A 21659-nucleotide genomic window follows, 5' to 3' on the forward strand; every position below is an offset into this window, starting at 1 on the left:
ATTCCTCTGCAATCTTTATTTTATCTTTATGTTCACAGAGACTTCTTGGTGCCAACTAAATGAGCACAACAGCCAGTGACAACAGAGCTGCACTAAAATAGTCCCCCATCACCTCTTGAGAGCAGGTTCCTTAAAGGTGAACAATATTCCACATATAAGGACTTTTCAGCACCACGCATTAGAAATGGAAGTGAATGTTTATTATTCTTTATAGAAGTTGGTTGATGTGTCTTTTCAGTTTCCCTCAGTAACATTATCCAAATTTTGTAGATGACACTAAAGCTCAGAGGAGTTCAACCATTTTCCTCAAATCATGTAGCTTTGAACAGGAAAACCAGATATGAAAAGCAGATTTCTTTCTAAATTAAAAAACAAAAACAAAAAAACTTGAGCTCTTGCTTTACCCTAGCACATAGTCTCGCCATCTGTTTTCTCCACACCAGGGCATTCCTGTAACATTCATTCACATAACAAATACAAATGAACGAGTGGATTCATTCATCAGATATGAATTCAGAATCTCTTTTGTGTCTACCACAGTAGGTCAAACTTCCCAGTGCCTTTGTCTCCTCTCCCTCAAATCTCTCCACCCAATGTCTTGACAAATGCTGTAGATCCTTCCTGCACAACGTCCCCAGAATCTTTTTCTTCCTTTTCATTCACCTCTGTCATCATCCGTGCTACACTATTTATGCAGGATGTTTCTGCACCCTGAAGTGTGATGGGCACTGGTGCTGCGGAAAGACTCCTGCTGTCCACCTCAGGAGCTGACACGATAAATGTGGATAAATCTCAATCTTTTAATATCTTTATGACTTCTTTCCCTTTCTCCCCAGTTCCTGTTTTCTCATGTTTGAGCGCTGACATTCAAAACTAAATACCTTTCTCTAACATGTTGCTTTAATTATTTAAGCATTTTGCCTGGGATTTTTTCAATTTATCTTAAGTTTTCATAAAACTCTCCCAACATATTTCTAAGGGACCAGGCTTTTCAATCACTGCTTCCCTCCATGTGTATTTCACACACACACACACACACACACACACACACACACAGACACAGACACTCCACTTAAGTTGAACAGATTTATTTCGGCACACAGGAATTCCTACAAACAGTCCGGTTTTCTCCAACGTATGTCCACTCCTTCTCTGCATAGCTCAGTTTTGATTCTTCCACTCTGATATTACACATATTCTTACACTCTGATATGATCTTGCCTCTTATTCTTTATGGCTCTGCTCTGTAATTTTGTTGTTGTTGTTCTGACATATTGTTGGACAAGTAACTTGTACACGACACACCTTAGCAAGGAGGCAACCCGTATCTCAGATGTAAGTGAAAGAAGCACTCTCCAGGGGTTTCCTAGGGCAGTGGTCAGCACGCTGGCCTCATTCGTGAACGGGCCTAGTTATGAAAACAACAGGAGCTTTTTGCCTTCCAGAAACGCGTACCATCTCACAACCCCCAGACAGTCTCAGCTACAAGGAACAAGTGATAGTGCCATCCCACTTTTATAAACACACACACACACACACACACACACACGTGCACACACACATAAAATCATTTACTCATTTTTAATCATTTAATCCTTTTTTAAAAATCTGTGACACCTTAGCTGGGCAGGTCTAGGCAAGTCCTCCTTTGCTGGATTGTGCCTTTTTCTGTCCCAGAATACCCTAAACTTGGCATTTTGGAAGCATGAGTTTTCCCTTTGTGACTTTCTCCTTCTTCCCTTTTCTCCTCCTTCTTTGCAGAGAATGAGTAGCCACTGGGCCTTGCCCTGGGCCATCAATGAGAAGATCTGCTCTTAGTAGAGTCCTGCTTTTGTGCTGAAGGCCCTGAAATCACCTGTGTTCCATGCCACCCACTAAGGATAAATAAAGCTCCCCTGATGTGGGGAATTAGCTCAAGTGGTAGAGCGCTTGCTTAGCATGCAAGAGGTAGTGGGATCGATGCCCACATTCTCCAAGCTTTATTATTTAGACATGGTGTCTCCAAACACTCAGATCTCCAAACCCAAGTTAGTGTCTGAGAGGAGGATGCTGCATTGGTTCAAGACATAGGAGCAGCAACAATACAGGGCTGGTGACGGCTCCCTCCTGGCATTCAGTATAGTGTAGATCTACTGTGTAATTAATTTTCTGTTTCTTCAAGGAGCTGTGAAGCCAAGGGACATATACACCTGCTCTTTTCTCCCTGTTTCTGCCTGCAGCTTGGTCCTAAATGTGAGACAGTTGTGAAAAGTGCCGGGCAGCGCCACCTGGGTAAATACAGCCCCGGCTTTCTGGTCAGGGGACTGAAACCAGGATGTGTCAAGTAACTAGAATGTGCCTGGACAGATACTGTACAAAGCAAGCCCATAAAGTTGTTCATGAGCTTGTGGACGCACCTGCCAGCTGTGACTAAGTGGCTCTAATCCCAAACAACTTACCAAAAAAGAGCCTGAGAGCTGAACTGCGCAATGGCCAACTTTCCAGTCCTCACTGACCACTGGGTTGCACACATTCTGGAGATCTCGGAACAGTAGTGCAAAGGCTTTGCAAATAGAGTTATCTTTGAAACAACAACACATGGAAGGCTGGTTGGTACTTGGAACTTGAATACAAGGCAATTTTTGTGTCTGCAAAAACAAAAATAGCAATATTATTCTTAAGATTTCAACAAAACACAGCGTCTCATCACATAATCCAAAGAAGTCCAGGTTACAAGCCCCAAAATATTCAGCATTATGAAAAATCAGGGAGATCTTAATTCACATGGCAAAGAGACTCCTCGAATAACAATACTGAGAGGACACAGATGTCAAAATCATCTGACACATACATTAGAGCAGTCATGATAACAATGCTCCTAGAATTAGGGGATAACATTCGTGAAGTGAATGGAAAGTTGGAAAGTGTCAGCAAATATCTGGAATATGTAAAACCAATTTTAAACTTAAGAATTAAAAAAAATGTATTAACCAAAACTCTTAGGGGAAATAAAAAGCTTAACCGGGTGGTCTCAATAACAGAATGCAGATGCTAAGAAAAAGCCAACGAACTTGAAAACAGAACAAGAATACCTACATAATCTGAACTATAGAGAGAAAGGAGGATTTTTGTAAATGAACAGAGCCTCAGGGACAAATAAAAACAACAAATCTAACATTCACATTATTGTAATCTGAAAAGAAGAGGACAAAGAGGTCTTTGTGGGATAGAGCTTTGAAGAATTAATGGCTGAAAATGTATCCAATTTGTCAAAAGATATAAACCAGGTTTTTAAAGTTTGGCAAAGGTCAAGCAGGACAAACCCAAAGAAACCCATTGCAAGACATATCATAATCAAACTGCTGAAAACGAGGAAAGCACAAAACAATCTTGAAAGCAGTCAAAGGAAAATGGAAAAGGAACTACCATGTGAATGAGTGTAGATTTCTCTTCAGGAACCACAGGGGCCAGAAAAAAAAAATGTCATAGTATTTAGTAAGTAACAAAAGAAAAAGACCTATCAACCCAGAATACTATGTGGAGCAAAAGTATCTTTCAGACATAAAGGCAAATAAATGCATTCTCATTGGAAGGTGCGTAAATCCATTCTCATTCTTAGCGAGAATGCTAGAAAATAATTAGCAAAGATTTGAGATGAGAAAAGTGATACCAGAAGGAAACTTAGAACGTCATCAATGAAGGAACAAAAGCAGAAATAGAAAATGTCTGGGTAGACATAACAGACTCTTATTCTTCTCTTGAGTTCCTTAATGTATGTTTGGTGATTGAAAGCGAAAATTGTAGCTCTGTCAGAAACAGTTGTCATTGTATCTAGACGTACTACATAAATAAGATAAAAGGGTAAGTGTAATGGGCCTAACTCTTGATGAAGTTTCTATATTCCACTTGAATGGTAAAATATTGATTCTAAGTATATTGTGAAAAGTTATATATGTGTATGGTAATCCCTAGACCACTCACTAACCAGATTTAAATAAACCAGAACAAGACAGAAAGGGGAACATAGAAGAATTAAAACGGAGGGAACAGGGGTTAATAAATTATTAAATAGCAGATCTATCTAAAAACTTATCTATAATAGCATTACATGTAAATGATCTAAGTACTTAATTTAAAACTAGAGATCATCAGAATGTATTAAAAATAAATATGCTGACTATAAGACAGCCACCTGCAGTACACTTATGTATAAGAATAAAAGTTATATAGCAGCTTGAAGGAAAAGAGTGGAAAAGATACCTCATGCAAGCACTAATCAAAGACAGCTGTGGTGTATACATTAAAATCAGACAAAGTAGATTTGAAAGCAAAGAAACTTTTCAGGAATAATGAGGGCTGCTAAAGAACTACGATTGTCCATTCTCCGGGTAATACTGTTCCAAATGTATATGAAGACACAGATTTTCCAAACACATGAACAAAATTAGATAAGCCAGGTAAAAATAGAAATATCCAATTATAGTTGAAGACACTAAAACTCCTCTCTCAGTAATTGGTAGACTTAGTAGACAACAAATCGACAAACGTGTTGGAGAACTGAACCACACCATCCACCAATGGATCTAATCAACTTCATAATGCAAAATAAAAATTTAGCCAGAAAGCAAAGACAAAAATTAAAAAGAAAAGTAAGATCATGTTATAACCAGGAAATTAAGAGTGGTCCAGCATACAGAAGGGTGCTATTACTGAAAGGGTTTGAAAGAGTTACTTAGTTATTTTGAGACTATTTTTGAAGGAGTTATTTAGCTGGAAATGACAGAAAGGCTGAAAATGGCGAATCTGGAGGTGGATCTTCCCTCATCCATATTTATGTTGTCTTCTTTTGAGGTCTAGGGTTTCTATACTTTCTCTAAATTACCTGATCCTACTACAGTGTCTGGCACAGAGCATCTCCCCAGTGAATATGTACCAAATTAGTGGATAGTAATTGATAGATTCAAAAGAGCTGTGCAAGAATAATGTTAATTATTTGACAAATCATCGAATGTGGTGTTTGAAGGAAGACAATGAGTCAAAGTTGACTTGAAAGGTATGCCCAAGGCCAGACTTATTTCTGTAATCCCAGCACTTTGGGAAGTCAAGATAGGCAGATCCCTTGACACCAGGAGTTTGAGACCAGCTTGCACAACACAGTGAAACCACTTCTCTACACAAAATACAAAAATTAGCCAGGTGTGGTGGTATGCATCTGTAGTTCCAGCTACTCAGGAGACTGAGGTGGGAGGATCGCTTGAACCCGGAGGCGGAGGTTGCAGTGAACAGAGATCGCACCAGTGTCCTGGCAATAAAGTGAGACCCTGTCTTAAAATAAAATAAAATGTAAAAGTTAAGCCCAGGCCGGGCGCGGTGGCTCGCAGCTGTAATGCCAGCACTTTGGGAGCCCAACGCAGGCAGATCACCTGAGGTCAGGAGTTTGAGACCAGCCTGGCCAACATGGTGGAACCCCATCTCTACTAAAAATACAAAAATTAGCCACGTACCTGTAGTCCTAGCTACTCGGGAGGCTGAGGCAGGAGAATCACTTGAACCCGGGAGGCAGAGGTTGCAGTGCGCCAAGATTGCGCCATTATGGCGAGCCCTAGACCCCTGGGATGGTGATCCCTAGATCACTTACGACCCAGATTTAAATAAACCGAAATAAACTAGGTACAAGAACACACAAGAATTGAGACAAGGGGAACAAATGATTAATAGATCATTAAAAAGTAGATCTGTCGGCTGGGCGCAGTGGCTCACGCCTGTAATAACAGCACTTTGGGAGGCCGAGGCAGGTGGATCACCTGAGGTCAGGAGATTGAGACCAGCCTGGCCAACATGGTGAAACCCCGTCTCTACTAAGAATACAAAAATTAGCCAGGCATGGGGCTGGGTGCCTGTAATCCCAACTACTCGGGAGGCTGAGACAGGAGAATCACTTGCACCTGGGATGCGGAGGTTGCAGTGAGGGGAGATTGTGCCATTGCACTTCAGCCTGGGTGACAAGAGCAAGACTCCACCTCAAAAAGAAAAACAGTGGATCTATCTAAAAACTTACGTATAAAAACATTAAATGTAAATGATCTAAACCCATGAGTTGAAAACCAGAAATTGTCAGAATGTATTATAAATGAATATGCTGACTATAGGCAAGTCACTAGTAATATGCTTATATATGACATTAAAAGTTACATGGCATATTGAAAGTAAAGAATGCGAAAAGACATGTCATTTAGGCATTACTCAAAGAAAGCTGTGGTGGATATATTCAAATCAGACAAACCAGATTTTAAATTGTAGAAAAGTTCCAGGGATAAAGCTGTTACATAATTAGAGGTGTCAACACACCAGAGAAATAATGTCCCAAATGCATATAAGGACACAGGGCTTCAAAACCCATAAGCAAAATTGGATAATCCAGATAAAAACAGAAAAATCCAATTACATTTGCAGACGTTAACACTCCTCTCTCAGTAATTGATAGATCCAGCAGATGATAAGTCAGTAAACACATTTGAGAACTGAACAACACTCATCCAGCAATGGATCTAATCAATCAACTTTCTAAAGCAAAATCACAATTTGGGTAGAAAGAAGAGAAAAAAAATCAAAGAAAAGCAGGATCGTGCTATAACTAGGAAATCAGGAATGTTCAGAGTGCAAAAGAGTGATATATTGAAACTGACATTTTTGAAAGCGTTACTTAGCTGTAAATGACACGGAGACTGAAATGGTATCTTCCCTTGTCCATATTTATCCTGCCTTCTCTTGAGGACTGGGCTGCTTGAATCTTTAGAATCTCCTGAACTTACAACAGTGTCTGGCACAGAGCGTCTTCCCTGTGAATGTGTACTGAATCAATGGAAAGGAATGGACAGATTCAAAAATGTTTTGCAGGAATAACGTTTACTCTTTGACAAATCACTGGATGTGGTGTTTGAAGGAGAAAAATGTGTCAAAAGTTGACTTGGAAACGAAGCCCAAAAGGTAAGTAAAGGGGATTTGGGGAATGAGATATTTGGTGTGTGAATGAATGGGGTGCTGTGGAGAGGAGTAGGCAGTAAGATTGTGAACTGGAGCAGAGAAAGAATCACGTTTTAAAATCTAAAACGTCTTCTCAGTTCAAGCTTTAATACTTAGCAGCTCTGGCACCTTAGAAACGAAACTTATCTGAGGTTCCATTACTTCTAGAAAGTGCAGATTAGGACACATAGTTTTGTTGGTGAAGTTCTGCTGGACTATACGAAGTAAACTCAATAAATCTCTCAGTATAATGAATGGCATACATGATTTGCTTTATGCTTTTTGTAGCAGGATTGTCTCCAGTCATGTAGATGCAAGTGGAGATAGAGAGTAACACAAAGTAGTATGGACAGGAGACACCTTTAAAGACTATTTTTTTCATTCCTTCATTCACTCAGTTGGGCAGTCAGTGAACTATTATGGCCTGAACATGTCCTGTGTGTCTTTTCAAAAAAGGAGACCATGGGAGGTGTAAGAGTGACTAAGATCTCTGAAGGAGGGAGAAGCCAGATGACTGGGCCACAAGAGGGAAAAAGTCAGCAAAACAGGTGCAATTGTTCCTGGCCTCTTGCCTCAAGATGGTTGTATTGTTAGGTGAATACTAGAAATGGGTAGATTCCGCCTGTCCTGAGGATAAAATTCTTTGGTTGCAGGATTGGATTGGCTGATAAAGAGTGATTTCCAAGCACCATTGATTGTGTTCTTTGAAAGTTAGGAACTGATAAAGCAGCAGTGCTTGGGAAATAACATGTGGGATGTCAACTCTTAGGCGAGAACTGCCTTCTTTCTGCAGCAGGCCACACATCAATCTCAAAATCTAAAGGTTTTGAGTTTGAACATCAGAGAGGATACAGTTTTTGCTGCTATTTTGGTTGAGGGAAACAAAATGGGTGCACTAAATAATGAAATGCAAATGCTATGAGATAACAATTTGAAGACTGACTCAATGTTAGCTTAGAATGGAAAAGTGATTTAGGTTTTCTTTGTTTGTGTGTGTGTGTGTGTGTGTGTGGTTTTTTGTTTTTTTTTTTTTTTTTGGCTTGTCAGTGGTTTGAGTAAAATGAGTGGTAAAGGGATATAGATGACACAAGAAACTGCAAGCTATATCATATAATTGGTCTTTCTCGCTAGCTGATGGATGAAACGGGAAATTTTTCATCCAACTTCCTGCTCTCAAGGTTACCCAGTTGTAATTATGAGGTGAGTGGGTGAAGTCATTTATTCTTTTAACCTACATGTATTTCTCGAGCACATATCTTGTTAAGAGACTGTTTGGGGTACAGCCGTTTAACAGTGAAAAAACGCATATATTCCCACCTTTGTGAAATTACCTTCTAGTGGATAGGGGCGAGGAGAAACAGATCAGAAGCAAACAAGAAAAATACATAAGATGTTATGTGACAATGTCTACTGGGAAGGAATCCGCAGGCAGTAAGGGACTTGGGAGTGTGGAGGTGGCCCATTCAGAAGCTTTTAGGAGCGGAATCTGAGAAGTTGACACCTTGAAGACATCCTTTACCCACTCCCCATCCCCTTCCTCACTCCCCACTCCTGCTCCTTCCTTCAATCATCTTTCTTCACATGGGAAATGAGGACTCTGGGATTCTCTGGTTGGATCGCAGCACCTAGAGATGGATCTGATCAGTAAGAAGAGCTCAGTAAGCATTAGCTACTGCTTTGGTTGCCTTCCCCCTGTGGAGTGCTGGCCTCTTGGATTGAGCTTGCATCATAGGTCTTCAGTAGGAGCTTGCTTAGTGGACTTACAGGTTGAGGTTAGAACCCACCAGGATTCTTCTCCTGGGAAGAACAGGCTTCCCTCTAAGGCTTCACACAGACCGGTGGGTGAGGAAAGAGCCCTAAATGGCTTGAAAACTTGATTGCTCTTTGGGCAAAGCAAGAAACCCTCCTACGGAAGGGCATCATTTGAGCATATATCGGGGTCTCAGTACAAAGATGAGTGCTCAAGAGGTCAAGGTGCTCAAGCAGAGAATCTGACCAGAATGTTCGTGGTACAGAGAAACAATCCTGTTGGGAGAAGGAAGACAATTGAGGCCTTGGAGTATAAGCTAAAGAAGCTTCAAAGGGAATACTAAAAAGATTCAGGCACAAATCCTTTACTACATTCTTTTGTACAAATCAATTTTTGCCTAGAAAATCATACCTTACTATGCATCCCTATTGTGTTCCTCCACCATCTATTTTATTTTTTTAAGCGTTATTTCATTTTTATGTTCACAGAAGCTTGTTGCTACAACTAAATGAGCAAAACAGCCAGTAGCAACAGAAATGCGTTAATCTCTCTCCTCAGACCTTGAAAGCATTTTCCTTAAAGGTGAACAATATTCCACATACAAGGACTTTTACAGCACTCTGTGCCAGAAATTATACCGAATGTTTATTAATTTTTACGTAAGTCGGTCAATACCGTTTTTCAGCTTCTCCAAGTATTATTACTCCAGTGTTATAAATGACACTGAAGTAAAGGGCATATCACTCTCTTTATTCTGTGTATGTGTGTCTGCTTACAGCTAAGGACTTCCCAAATTATAGTTTTGTAAACTTTAGTTCTAAATCATGCCGATCACTTGAATTTTGAAAACGTCAAAGCCAATCACATTACTGTAGTAGAAAATACGGGTTTGCGGTGCATTGGCTCACTGTTTTATTCGCTATGGATCAGTGGAGTAGAAATTCCCAACGCGGAAGGGGGTTCATTCCTGTCTCTCAGCCTCAGCAAAGTTAAAACATTTCAGACCTTTCCCGACTTTGGATCTATTGCGCATGCTCTGTCCTTTACCACTATGCAATCCTAGGGGCATATAGAGCCACTCAGAGCCTTAGAAGTACATTCAGCGAAATGGAACCAATCACCATATAGTGTAGCCTATTGTTCTTCGGACCAAAATGCACCATGTTGAGATAGCATGAATTCTACAGACCCGTGAAGCCCATTTGGACCACAAGACACTCTTTCCATCATGCCTGCACACATATCCCTCACTCTTCATTGATTCATGCAGACTTTTAAAAGTGTTTAGCAATAAGCATCCTACTCCCAAGAAGCTTATGATCTCATGGAGAAGATGGCCAAGCAACAGACAATCACAACGTGGTGAATGCCACAAAACAAATTGTACCTGGATCTCCGTGAGTGCTAGGAGGAAGGCAACCCAGACTCAGAAAACTAGGAGAGGTGTCAGGGAAGATATTTTCCAGAAGATGGTGTTGTGTCTAACAAAGCCATGAGACCAGCAAAGAGGAGGTGAAAGGCTCAGCGTTCTGTGGGACATTTCCTTAAGTCCAGTATCTCTAGAGTTGAGTGTGGGAAGCTAAAAGAGCGGAAATAGAAATGAAAAATGGGAGTTCTTGAGAGGCTTTATTTACCCTGCACAAGCCAAGGACTGGTCTGGGGGAAGTAAGCAGATGCACAGTTAAGAAAGCCCGTATCAGGAGTTAGTCATGATAGAGAAGGATTTGTACACTTTGGAAATCGTAAAAGAATGAAAAGCCCAGGTCTTTATTTCCGTGTTTTCGCCTCTGTTTTCACGTTCCTCCCGGGTTTCAATTTCCTTCTGGAATCTCAGCTCTCTTCATCATCTGCTCTTGCAGGAACACTAAACTGCAAACGCAACCCTACGATTCAGGGAACTACGTCCCATCAAGATTACTGGGTACGTATACATTTACTTTCTTGTTCTCTTGCGACTTTCTATACCACTGCACACAATTGTTACCGTGAAATAAGCATTAAGAGTCTGCGTAGATTACTGGGTACATATACATTTACTTTGTTGTTCTCTCGTGACTTTTGATACCACTGCGCACAATTGTTACTGTGAGATAGACATTAAAAGAGTGCGTATGGCCCGTACGGGGATCGAACCCGCGACCTTGGCGTTATTAGCACCACGCTCTAACCAACTGAGCTAACCGGCCCTGCCGACGGGTGTGCACCCTGGGTCTTATGAGAGGCTTAAAGGCGAACGTTATTCCAATCACCAAAAGAAGTTTCCTAAAAGTTCTCGGAGCTGGAAAAAACCTACGGTCTTTGCTAACTTCCTTACGATCCTCGGCAAATTTTTTCGAACCCTGCAATTTCAGTTAAAATACAATTCGGCGGAAGGAAAGTTCAAATGTCACCTGCCTCAGTGTTTCATGACAACGGGTTTTAGTGACTACCCTTTTAAATGCAACGCCATCACCTTCCGCTGGTACTGTAGCCCGTCCCTATCACTCCTTTCTACTTTGCTTCCGTAGCTTCTGAGCGACCCTTGAAGAAATTGACGGAAAACGGAAGGAATTACCGCCAGTTCCTCTCCACGGGCGGTCAAGGCCAATGTAAGTCTCCACCCAGGCTCCTCTGCTCGTAACTTCTAATACAGTTCCCACTGTGTTCGCCCATGTTTCCCAAAAGTGAATATTTGATCCCTACCCCACCCCATTTTTAGCAAACTCGGGAAAACGTACTCATTTTTCTACCTGAAAAGGGCACTTTAGAGAAATACGTCCCATTACAGTCTTTGTGTTCGTATTTTATTCCTTCTCGGTGAAACAGGTATAAGTTCATCGGTATTTTATGCACAAGACAACTTTGAAGCCCGACTCATGGCCTTTAGATTAGGAAACATTCTCCGGGAGCTCTGCTGATCGCTAGGTCTTACGAGGTTGGTGATGCCTTCTGTCCCAAAGAGAACTATTTCTCTGCGTGTTTCCGCCTGGCTGCCCACTTCTCCAGCAGAGAAACGGCTGTTCCTCGGGATTCATTTTTGGAAGTGCTTTGGGTCCTGGGTAATGGGGTCGCATCCTGCAGCATCGACAAGATGGTTGAATAGGCAGGAGCACCCACAGTACCCAGGGACTAATAAATAGCTCAATAGACACGTTTCGAATAATTGAATAAAGGAAGTCTCAACCAAACCCCTTGCTGTATTACAGATGGTCCACCTCTCTGCCTAGACTATTGTGCTGACTTCCTGTTCCTTCTCCTGGCTTTTGAACTAGATTCTCACCTCTCTCCAATCCGTCTTTCGCCGGGCTGGACTGTCTTTCCGCCTCACTTCTGAAATTCTATCCGTTGCCGCCTCTATGCAAACCGACTCTGGTTAATACTTCACTCGGTATGGCTCCCCTCTTCCTTCCGCACTTTGCACTGCGAGAAATGCCCTTCCTTGAGGCAGCTGGAGGCCTCCTTCTGCTGAGAGCTTGGTTGTGGACACAGCCTGGAGTAGAGGCGAAAAGGAAAGAAGGCCGGGAGATAATCGGGGAAACACACACACCTTTCGTCTGGTTTGAAAGCTGGCGCCCGAAAAGGGGAGCGAAAGGAACAAGAAAAAAAACACGCTCGGGAAGTGTCTGAGATTGCTGCGGCCATAAAGCAGAGAGCACTAACCGCGGTACGGATACGGGAGGGGAGGAGGGCTCCACCCCCGGGCCTGTGCCCACGGACCTAGGTGAGGACGGGCACTCCTGCCTCCGCGCCCAAATGTTGCATTTCCCAAGACCACCCTGGCCCGCCACGCCCCCATCCCGTGCCTATAAAAACCCCCGAGACCCTAGCGGGCACAGACACAAGCGGCTGGATGTGAAGAGGAACACACCGGCGGGAGAACACAGAACACCCACCCTCTCTTTTAGTCACCCTGGAGGCGTCGGAGAAGGCGGTTTCAGGGATCCGTGAAGAGACCCTGAGTCTTTTACATCCCGGAGAATGACAAGAGAGAGAGTACCTAGGCGACGTTTACTTTCTGGGATTTCGGGAGATGCGGTTTTCTACACGCCAGGGGCCAAGCCTGAGAGATAGGTAGACGGCAGGGATAGGCGCTCTCTCCGCGCCCCAAACGCCCCTGCTCATACCTGGGTTCCTTGATTTTCCTGCCTATATAACCGAGCCTCCCATGGCCGGGCTCTGAGCTCTCATTCTGCGAACTGCGACAAAGAGGTTAACTGTGATGCGCTTTGTATAACCCCAGGATTCTGCACTTGCCCAAGGGCGAGGCGCAAATCCAAAACCAGGCACAACTGAACACCGAGATCAGCTGAGCCCTGAGTGTCTCGTGACATAAAATCCCTACGATTTTAACAAGGGCTGTATTTGTGCTAGTCCTGTTACCGACAAACGCATGTCAGATCCCATCTGTGTTTAGCTCAATGTGTGACGTTAGACATGTCGTTTTGCTCCTCAACTTTCTTATTTGTAAAAAGAAAAAAAAAAAGTGTTCTGGATTTGCAGAGGGCCTCTTCAGAGCTAAGTTCCAGTAGCTGTACTGTAAATTGATCTCTTGGGCAGTCCTGTTGGTGAGGAAAGAGGACAAATTGAGAAACGAACAAACAGAGAAGCTGCGAAAGTCCTGTGACTTACAGCACAGGACAAGTCTACAAACCATGCCACGCCGCACTAAGCTCAAATTGTTTTAACACCAGCTTACTCAGACCGGGTGATCCAAGATAAGACCAAAGCCAAACTGATCCAGCAACTCTGCACAGATCTTCATGTTCCGGCAGCTAAGTTCCGCTGAATAAACCTATGATTCGCCTAGTTTAGAAATTCTGTCCAGTCCCTCCTGAGAAGGACCTTGCTAACTTTTCCCCTAAAACTGTCCTATGAATACCTCCAGTCCCCAAACCCTGGAAATTCTGGTCTCTGACTCGCCCTTGTTTTAGGCAGTATTGGGACTCCACAGAGGTGGGGCTCTTTGCTCAGCAAGTGTAATAAATCCAAGGTAGTAGAATCGATTTGTTTTCTTGGTCGTCTTTTTTTTGGGAGTGGGTCTTCTAAATGTTGATTCTGATCCCCGCCTATGGATACTTATAAATAAGTAGATATTTGCACTCCATCATTATGTGGAGCTAAAAGTGTTAAATTTTACTATCTAATTACCTCTAAAATAACCATTAAATTCAACGATCTGAAACTTATCTAATGAGTTCCACATTCTGGAATGAAGGGATGTAATAGGTAATAACAGGTCTCAGTCCCGAATGGAGAAATAATCACACAGACACCAGATGAAAGATGAGTAAAGTGGAAAGCAATAGGCAGAACAATAATTTGCCTTATGCTACGATTTTTGGAGTGAAGCAAGAAAATTAATCAAGGAAACAAAGAAGAAATCCAAGACGTAGTAGTGTTGGAGTTGCATTTTTGTGATATGACACTACTTCGATTCTACAGGATTCACTTGGTCTCCATCTGACCTCCTCAGAGTAGACTGCTCTTCCCCAATCACTCCTGCAATTACCCTAGGAGATTTGTGATCCTAAAGTAAGGGGGAGTTTTGAATTTACTTCTAAGTACACCTGCATGATGCCATTACTCAGGACAGGGTAGCTGAACAAACTCAGCTCGGAATCCTTTAAGCAGAGGCAATAATTACTGACACTCTATTTAATCAGATTCTGAACATGATGTGCCACTTTTCCTTTTGGGTCTGAAGTGACGCCAGCCATTTTCACAGTTTCTTCCACTAGGAGGTCCTGGGAGAAAAGTGATAAAGGTAGATTCAAGAATGGTTAGTTTGAGTAGAGAAATAAAAAGGCAAGTGTATTTTTCACTCAGTTCACCTTGGTTCTAAGAGTGGGTCTATATAAAGAAATGGAACATGCTTCTGCCAATTTATATTCAGGCAGAAAAAGTCATGAATTTCACTACAAACCCATGTCCCTTCCTCCACATGACAAATTGATGAGGGTATTCTTTCTTCTGTCGGTAAAACGAAGTCTGGGATGTAGGTTGCAATATTAGCAGTGCCATAGTGCAGAATTTCTCATAATTAACACTTTTTACTTAAATACATAAGAAAACAGAATTGGAATGTAAAGTTAATAAATTAATCAGGTTATAAACAATATGAACATAGAAGCAACAATTGCATGGTCTTTGGCATGCAGTCTTTGATTTGGGGAATGCATTCTTTTCTATTTCTATCAGGAAGGAGGAAGAGAAACAGTTCATATGCACATGGAATAGACAAAAGTATGCATTTATGCTCTTGCTCCAGAGGTATATCAAGTCCCCCAATTTTTCGTAATCTAGTCCAAAGAGAATTGAACTGTCTGGACCATTAGCAAAACATTGGTACACTGTATTGATAGTATCATTTAAATCTTCAGTGAGCAAGAAGTGTCAAGTAAGGTATAGATTTTGTCAAGCTCTGCATGTTCCAGAGGGTGGGAGAGAAACACAGAAACCATTCATCGACCTGGTCCGTGAATGAAAGTTTTTAGGATCTGTGAAATTCTCAGACATTTCCTCCAAGGTAAAGACTCATTGTTGCATCTCGAAGTTCCCATCACTTAGAAGGGAGCACTGTGCTCACCATGTTTCTTTGGGCTGTGAAAGCGGCATGTTCCGCACTTGGAGACCCTTCTCTGACACATTTGCCAACAGATACTGAATTAGAATATTAACAATTGAATCCAGCACTATCTATAAAGCATAATGCACCATGAGTTAAGGGAGATTGCCTCGGGAATAAAAAATTAGTCAAGCATTGAAAAGTCAATTAAATGTAATGTACTACATTAACAAAACAAAAACTACATGTAATCATCTCACTAGATGCAGAAGAAATATTGGACCAAATTTGCCATTCATTCGTGGTTTTAAAAAATTATCTCAGTAAACTAAGAACAGAAGGAAAATTCCTCAGATGAATAATGGGCATTTAAGAAATTCCTACAACTAACAACAGAGTTAATAGTGGAAGAATAAAAATGTACCCTTTAATATTGGAGAAAAGTGCAAAATATCTGTTCTTATTTCTTCTACATGTTACAGAAAGTCGTAGCTAGTGCCAGAAAGTAAGGAACGCATGAATGAAGAATAAACGGCATACTCATTTTAGAATAAGAAAAATATATTCATTTGCAAACAACATAATCAGATACACGAAAAATCCTAATGCATCTACAAAAATAAGCATTATAAGTAAATATAGCTATGTCACAGATTACAATACACAAAAATTAATTGTATTTCTATGTACTAGCATTAACAAAAATGGAAAATTAAGTTACCATTTTCAATAGGATTAAAACAAATGAAATATTTAGAGATAAACTTGTCAATGTGCACAAGACTTGTACATAGAAATCTGCAAAAGATTGCTGAGAAAAACTCAGGAAAATCTAAATAATTGGTGTTTTTGCCATATTTACAGATTGAAAAATTTAATATTATTAAGACATCATTTTTTTTTTCTCTGAGTTGATCTATAGATTTACTACAATCCCAACAAATATCCCAGCAGGAGTTTTGTTTTGCTTTGTTTTGTTTGTTTGTTTTTACAGAAATTGACAAGCTTATTCTGAAGGACCTAGAGTAACCAAAATAATTAGGAAAAGAAAAACAATGATACAGGACTTACATCAAGTGATTTCAAGACTTACTATAAAGCTAAGGTAATCAAAATAATGTGGCATTGTCTCAGGGATACTTACATAGACTGACGGAATAGAATAGATAGTCCAGAAATAGACCAACGTTTGTGGTCAACTGATTTATGACAGAGGTGAAATGTTATTTAATGAGCTTTTTAAACAAATGGTCCCAGGCAACTGAGTATGGAAAAAATGATTCCCTACCCTTACCTCACATCCTATACAACAATTAAATCAAAATGGTTTATATACATGAAGTTTAATGTTAAAGATATCAAACTTGTAGAAGAAAAGAAGAAAAGAAGTCTGCACATATTTGATGTAGGCAAAGCTTTTTCAGAAGAGACCAGGAAAGCATGAGCCCTGACAAAAAAAGATACTTTGGATTTCATAAAATATTAAAATGCTTTTTCTTTGAAAGACAATATTAAGAAATTTGAAAGGCAAGACATCGACTTGAAAAGAAATTTAATATATGTTATATGCACACACAGTTGTTACACATCATATGTGTTACACATGTAACAAAGGACTTTTATGGAGAATAGAAAACACATTTTAGAACTCAGTGATACAAACACTCAGTAAGGATAAGGGCAAAAAACTCGAGCAGGCATTTCACAAAATAAGATGCTTATGCCGGGCGCGGTGGCTCAAGCCTGTAATCCCAGCACTTTGGGAGGCCGAGACGGGCTGATCACGAGGTCAGGAGATCGAGTCCATCCTGGCTAACACGGTGAAACCCCGTCTCTACTAAAAAAAAATACAAAAAACTAGCCGGGCGATGTGGCGGGCGCCTGTAGTCCCAGCTACGTGGGAGGCTGAGGCAGGAGAATGGCGTGAACCCAGGAGGCGGAGCTTGCAGTGAGCTGAGATCCGGCCACTGCACTCCAGCCTGGGCGACAGAGCGAGACTCCGTCTCAAAAAAAAAAAAAAAAAAAAAAAAAATAAGATGCTTACATGGCCAATAGGCACACTAAAAGATGTTCAACAACATTAATCAGTACAAATATGCAAATTAAATCTATCAAAGATTAACAGGAAACAACAGATCTCAAATCCCCTAAATGGAGAAACAATTAGTAACACAGATATTAGATAAAGATAAGTTACTTGAAGGATCGATCGATAAAAAGATACTTGGGTTTATTTCCAGGTTTGTGTTATCAAAAAGTGATGCATTCAACAGAGCATTTGAGGTAACTGCTAATTAGGGACGGTACTTCCTTCTCTTTCATCTAATGGGAGAGTGAAATCGGATTAGAACTAGAGCTTTCCTAACGAGATCTTTTCTCTCTTCGTCAGGATCCCGACTCGGATTGAAAAAGCAGAGGATGGTCACTGCCTTCCAGGTCTGAGGCCGTCTCCCAGAAGCTTCACTCCTGGCTTCGCCCTGGTAGGGAAGTTTCCGGAGGTGTTTGAAAACCTGGAAACTTAAGTGGGACATGGAACGATATTTGTATTTGTGTCCCGGTTATAAAAACAGGCAGAAAAGACAAGTGTAGTGTGGGGGAATTAGCTCAGGTGGTAGAGCGCTTGCTTAGCATGCAAGAGGTAGCAGGATCAACGCCTGCATTCTCCAGCTTCTTTTAATCCCTGGTCTACCAACGGTGTCTGATAAATACTTTCAGCGGATTTACCGCTCTTTATTTAACTCAGTGTCATCCTGTTATGTACATCTTTTCTCTTTTTCGTTTTCTTTTTAAGGAAATGATACATAGTATTACATGGAAAAGCAAAAAAAAAAAAAAAAAAAAGGAAGAGATTAGTCACAAATGAGTTTTGCAAATACAGGTTTTGGGGCTTCAGCTCGAAGTTAATAAAATGTGTTTTCGTGGGGAAACCAAACCTTAGCCTTTTGGGTACAAAATATGAGAAACAGCCTAGAAATAGTGTCCGGAGGCAAGAGCAAGAGATTTGAATGTGCCAGTCTTTTGCTTTTAATCACATTGACAACACATGGTCAGGTAGAGGATGAAAACGTGTCTTCTATCAGATTACCTGAGAGTTGGCCAGGTATTTAGAAGAGAGACATGCAGGAGAGAGGTAAGGAAGGAGTATAAGTGAAGGTGGGAACTAGCATATTAACTCTAGTGGTCCGATACACTCACTAAGAAAAGTGACATTCAATCCTTCTATTTAACTCTCTGAAAGCTCGTTCTGACAAAATGTGCTCAAAATAAATTGGGACCTAGGTCTTCCTCTAATTTCCAACACGAACCACAGTGTAAAAAATAAATAAATAAATAATAAATAAATAAAATGTATTTTTGAAATTGCAACACTATCCTCTATTTAAAGAAATTACATGAGGCTCTGTATTAACAACACACAGGTTGACTTTAGCTCAGCTGGCCAAAGCAGAGCTCAAAATGCTGAAGAGAGTGGTCTTTGTGTAGGTGACTCCAGGAAGCTCTTGTAGGTCCCTGGGACGTGCCCCTCTTTCCATCCTTCTTTCTTTCCCATCGCTCATATCTCTCTCTGACAACATTTGACTTCTCAGCATTGCCCTTTGTCAATTGTAATAGAAAGACCATGTTATTGATTACATGTTTTTCTATCTTATTTCCTTATTCATAAATGAACTCAAAAATGAATGTCAGAAATAATGAACATGTTGTTGAATTTTTGTCCCATAGGAGCAGCCTCTTTCATTCTCAGGATGTGCCCTCCTAATAAACTGGGACCATGAAGGAGGGGCCTGAAGCTGCCCCAAACCACCTGCAGCTCCATGAAGGTCATGCCTCCACCCACTAATCACTCTGAAAGTAGCGCCCCTCCACTCTTCTCCAACCACATTTCCTTTTCAGGCAAAAACATTTCTATGGGTTTGTTAGACCCTAGCTTCTAATCCTTTCTTCAGTCTTTACTGATCTGAAGCCACTCTCTCCTTTGAGGCTTCTAAATTATCCGTATAGCCTTTCTCCATTCAGCAAATTTTCATCAGGCAAAATCCTACTTGATGCTACTTATACTCAGAGAAAAATGACTATGTTACTGTCTTAAATGAGAATTCTTCATGGGTGGAAAGCAGATTTGGAATCCACTACAACTCCAAGGCAGTGGAGCTAATGTAGCTTCCCCTGGGCTACAGGGGAAGTCTTCTTCGGTGGGCCTGGGAATTGAAGAACTAGACAGGCATAAGAAGGACAAATGTGGTGTCCAATGCAGCAAGAGAAGTGGGGAGGACGGTGACAGGGAAGGAGAATGGCAAGGGAAGCACCTAACCAGCAGCCACTGTATAGCCTGCATCTGTTTTTCCTTTTGCCTGAGAGATCCCTGAGCTCTGTGGTGACAAATTTCCATAATTTTTCATATACAAAACGAAGATTATAAACTATTTCTAGGCATTTTACCTGCATTAATATTAGTATGTGTACAGCATCCAAAATAGGGCCTAGACGACAATTGCACAGTACTACTACTTGTTGTTGTGGCAGTTTCTACGTGGATCATTGGCCTCATCCACTGTGCCTGGTGCTGAAGAAGTGCTTCAGGAATGACTCCACAGATTGAGATTAAAATTCTCAAGCTTTCTCTTTCTCAGCTCCTCCAAGGTTCTCCATCGCTTTCTGAGTCCTACAGGAGGAAAGTGCTATCGAAGATGCGGCGCGTATGGCGTGAGGCTCCGGGGCTGGGAGAAGCTGCCCCACCACTTCCGGGCGGCCTTGCCTGCAAGGAGCAGGTGACGATCACAACTCTAGAGCAGGCTGCAAGAGCTGTGCCCGCAAGCCAGGCAGTTCCGGGTGGTGCTTCTCCGTCTGGAATGTGCTCTCTACTTCCGAGAGATGAGGAAGGCGAAACTGGGAAGTGAGGAGAGAGATCTCCCTCATGACCTTCTTTGGAAATCCCTATTCTTCACACTGTCAGGCTCATAGAACTTTGCTCAAGGCAGTATCTGAGAAGCTCCGCCCTCAATCTTGTCCTACCAGGGGTTTGGCGGCCCAGAGTCCCGGCAGGCTCCTAATAACCAGGAAAATGGGTGGGGTGCGGCATTCCCCCGGTGGGGAATTAGCTCAGGCGGTAGAGCGCTCGCTTAGCATGCGAGAGGTAGCGGGATCGACGCCCGCATTCTCCAGCTTCTTGTCTGGTTTATGTCTCTTGGTCTGTATACCCCGTTCTTTCTCCTGCTGACGACGTCGGTGCTTCTTAGCTGGGAGAAGATCAGAGGAACCCGCCGCCTCCCTGGAGCCCGTGTTTCACTGCTCCACATACAAGAGTCTTGTTGCCCCTGCCTCCAGCCTCCCTTCTTTTCCACTCCTGCCTCAGGTTTGGCACTTCTAGGTACTCAGGTCTCAAGGCAAATTTCCCGTCTTTCGACAAGTACAGCTAAAAGTGATGCCACACAATCTCTCAGTTCCTGCTATATCTTCACAAATATCGTCTCCTCTGGAAAGTACGTCTTTAAGTTATTCGTTTGTTTTTCTCTCCCCTAGGTTGGGAGCTTCCTGAGTACCAAAACACTGTCTATGTAGACTGTGCTCAACTCACTTCATCCCCATGTGTAGAGTCAAGGTTCTACAAAACACAGTTACTGCCTTGAACAGATGAGGTGGGTGGTATAAGGAAATAGGGAGATAAAACACAAAGCAATACTGAAAAACATTATCCTGCCACATTTCTCAAATCTTAATAATAGCATTCACTAATGTATTTTGGTTTTTCTTTGTGCTTTCTCCATATCCCTTCATTTATTTATTTATTTATTTATCTATCTATCTATCTATTACATTTGACTGACAGTTTTACTTTTTTTTTTCAAATGACCAATCAGATTTTGCTATTTTCTAGTTAATTCCTGTGTTTCCTTCACCATTCTATTTTCTGGTTTTCTATCGGGCTGCTGGTCTTCTTCTTCTTTTTCTTTCTTTTTTTCTTCTTTTTCTTACTTCTTATATTTAATGCACTGATTTCTTCTAATGTTTTGTAACTCGGGTATTTAAAGGTATAATTTAAAATTAGAAAGCAGTTTCTACAGAATCCTTAGAAATATGTCATTATAAGTCCCCATTTTCATTATATTCTAAGGAGCTTGAAGATATACTTTTGATTCCTTTCTAAACTGTGCATTTGAGAATCTCTTCATGTTTACTTTTATGTTCATTCTTTCAATGTTATTTTCTAATTTTGTGTATCATTTTCTTTATCAACACATAAATATATATATTCACATAAATATATGAGTTATATATACATGTATTTATGAATGGCAGCTGAACCACACATTAGTGCTAATATTGGTGTATTAATAATTACTGGTTTACCAATTGTAGCAAATG

General features: G+C 41.2%; 4 non-coding genes across 4 annotated transcripts; 3 read left to right on the forward strand and 1 right to left on the reverse strand.

Moving 5' to 3' along the window:
* The first annotated feature begins 1902 nt into the window (after window positions 1–1902).
* On the forward strand, window positions 1903–1975 carry TRNAA-AGC. The gene has a single exon. It is a non-coding gene; the product is annotated as a tRNA-Ala (tRNA).
* Window positions 1976–10864: 8889 nt separating this feature from the next.
* TRNAI-AAU lies at window positions 10865–10938 on the reverse strand. The gene has a single exon. It is a non-coding gene; the product is annotated as a tRNA-Ile (tRNA).
* Window positions 10939–17889: 6951 nt separating this feature from the next.
* TRNAA-AGC lies at window positions 17890–17962 on the forward strand. The gene has a single exon. It is a non-coding gene; the product is annotated as a tRNA-Ala (tRNA).
* A 2423-nt stretch (window positions 17963–20385) lies between these two features.
* TRNAA-AGC lies at window positions 20386–20458 on the forward strand. Its single transcript has one exon. It is a non-coding gene; the product is annotated as a tRNA-Ala (tRNA).
* The last annotated feature ends 1201 nt before the right edge of the window (window positions 20459–21659 follow it).

The sequence above is a fragment of the Trachypithecus francoisi genome, unplaced genomic scaffold (genome assembly GCF_009764315.1).
Source record: "Trachypithecus francoisi isolate TF-2019V2 unplaced genomic scaffold, Tfra_2.0 Contig00944, whole genome shotgun sequence".
Lineage (NCBI taxonomy): Eukaryota > Metazoa > Chordata > Mammalia > Primates > Cercopithecidae > Trachypithecus > Trachypithecus francoisi.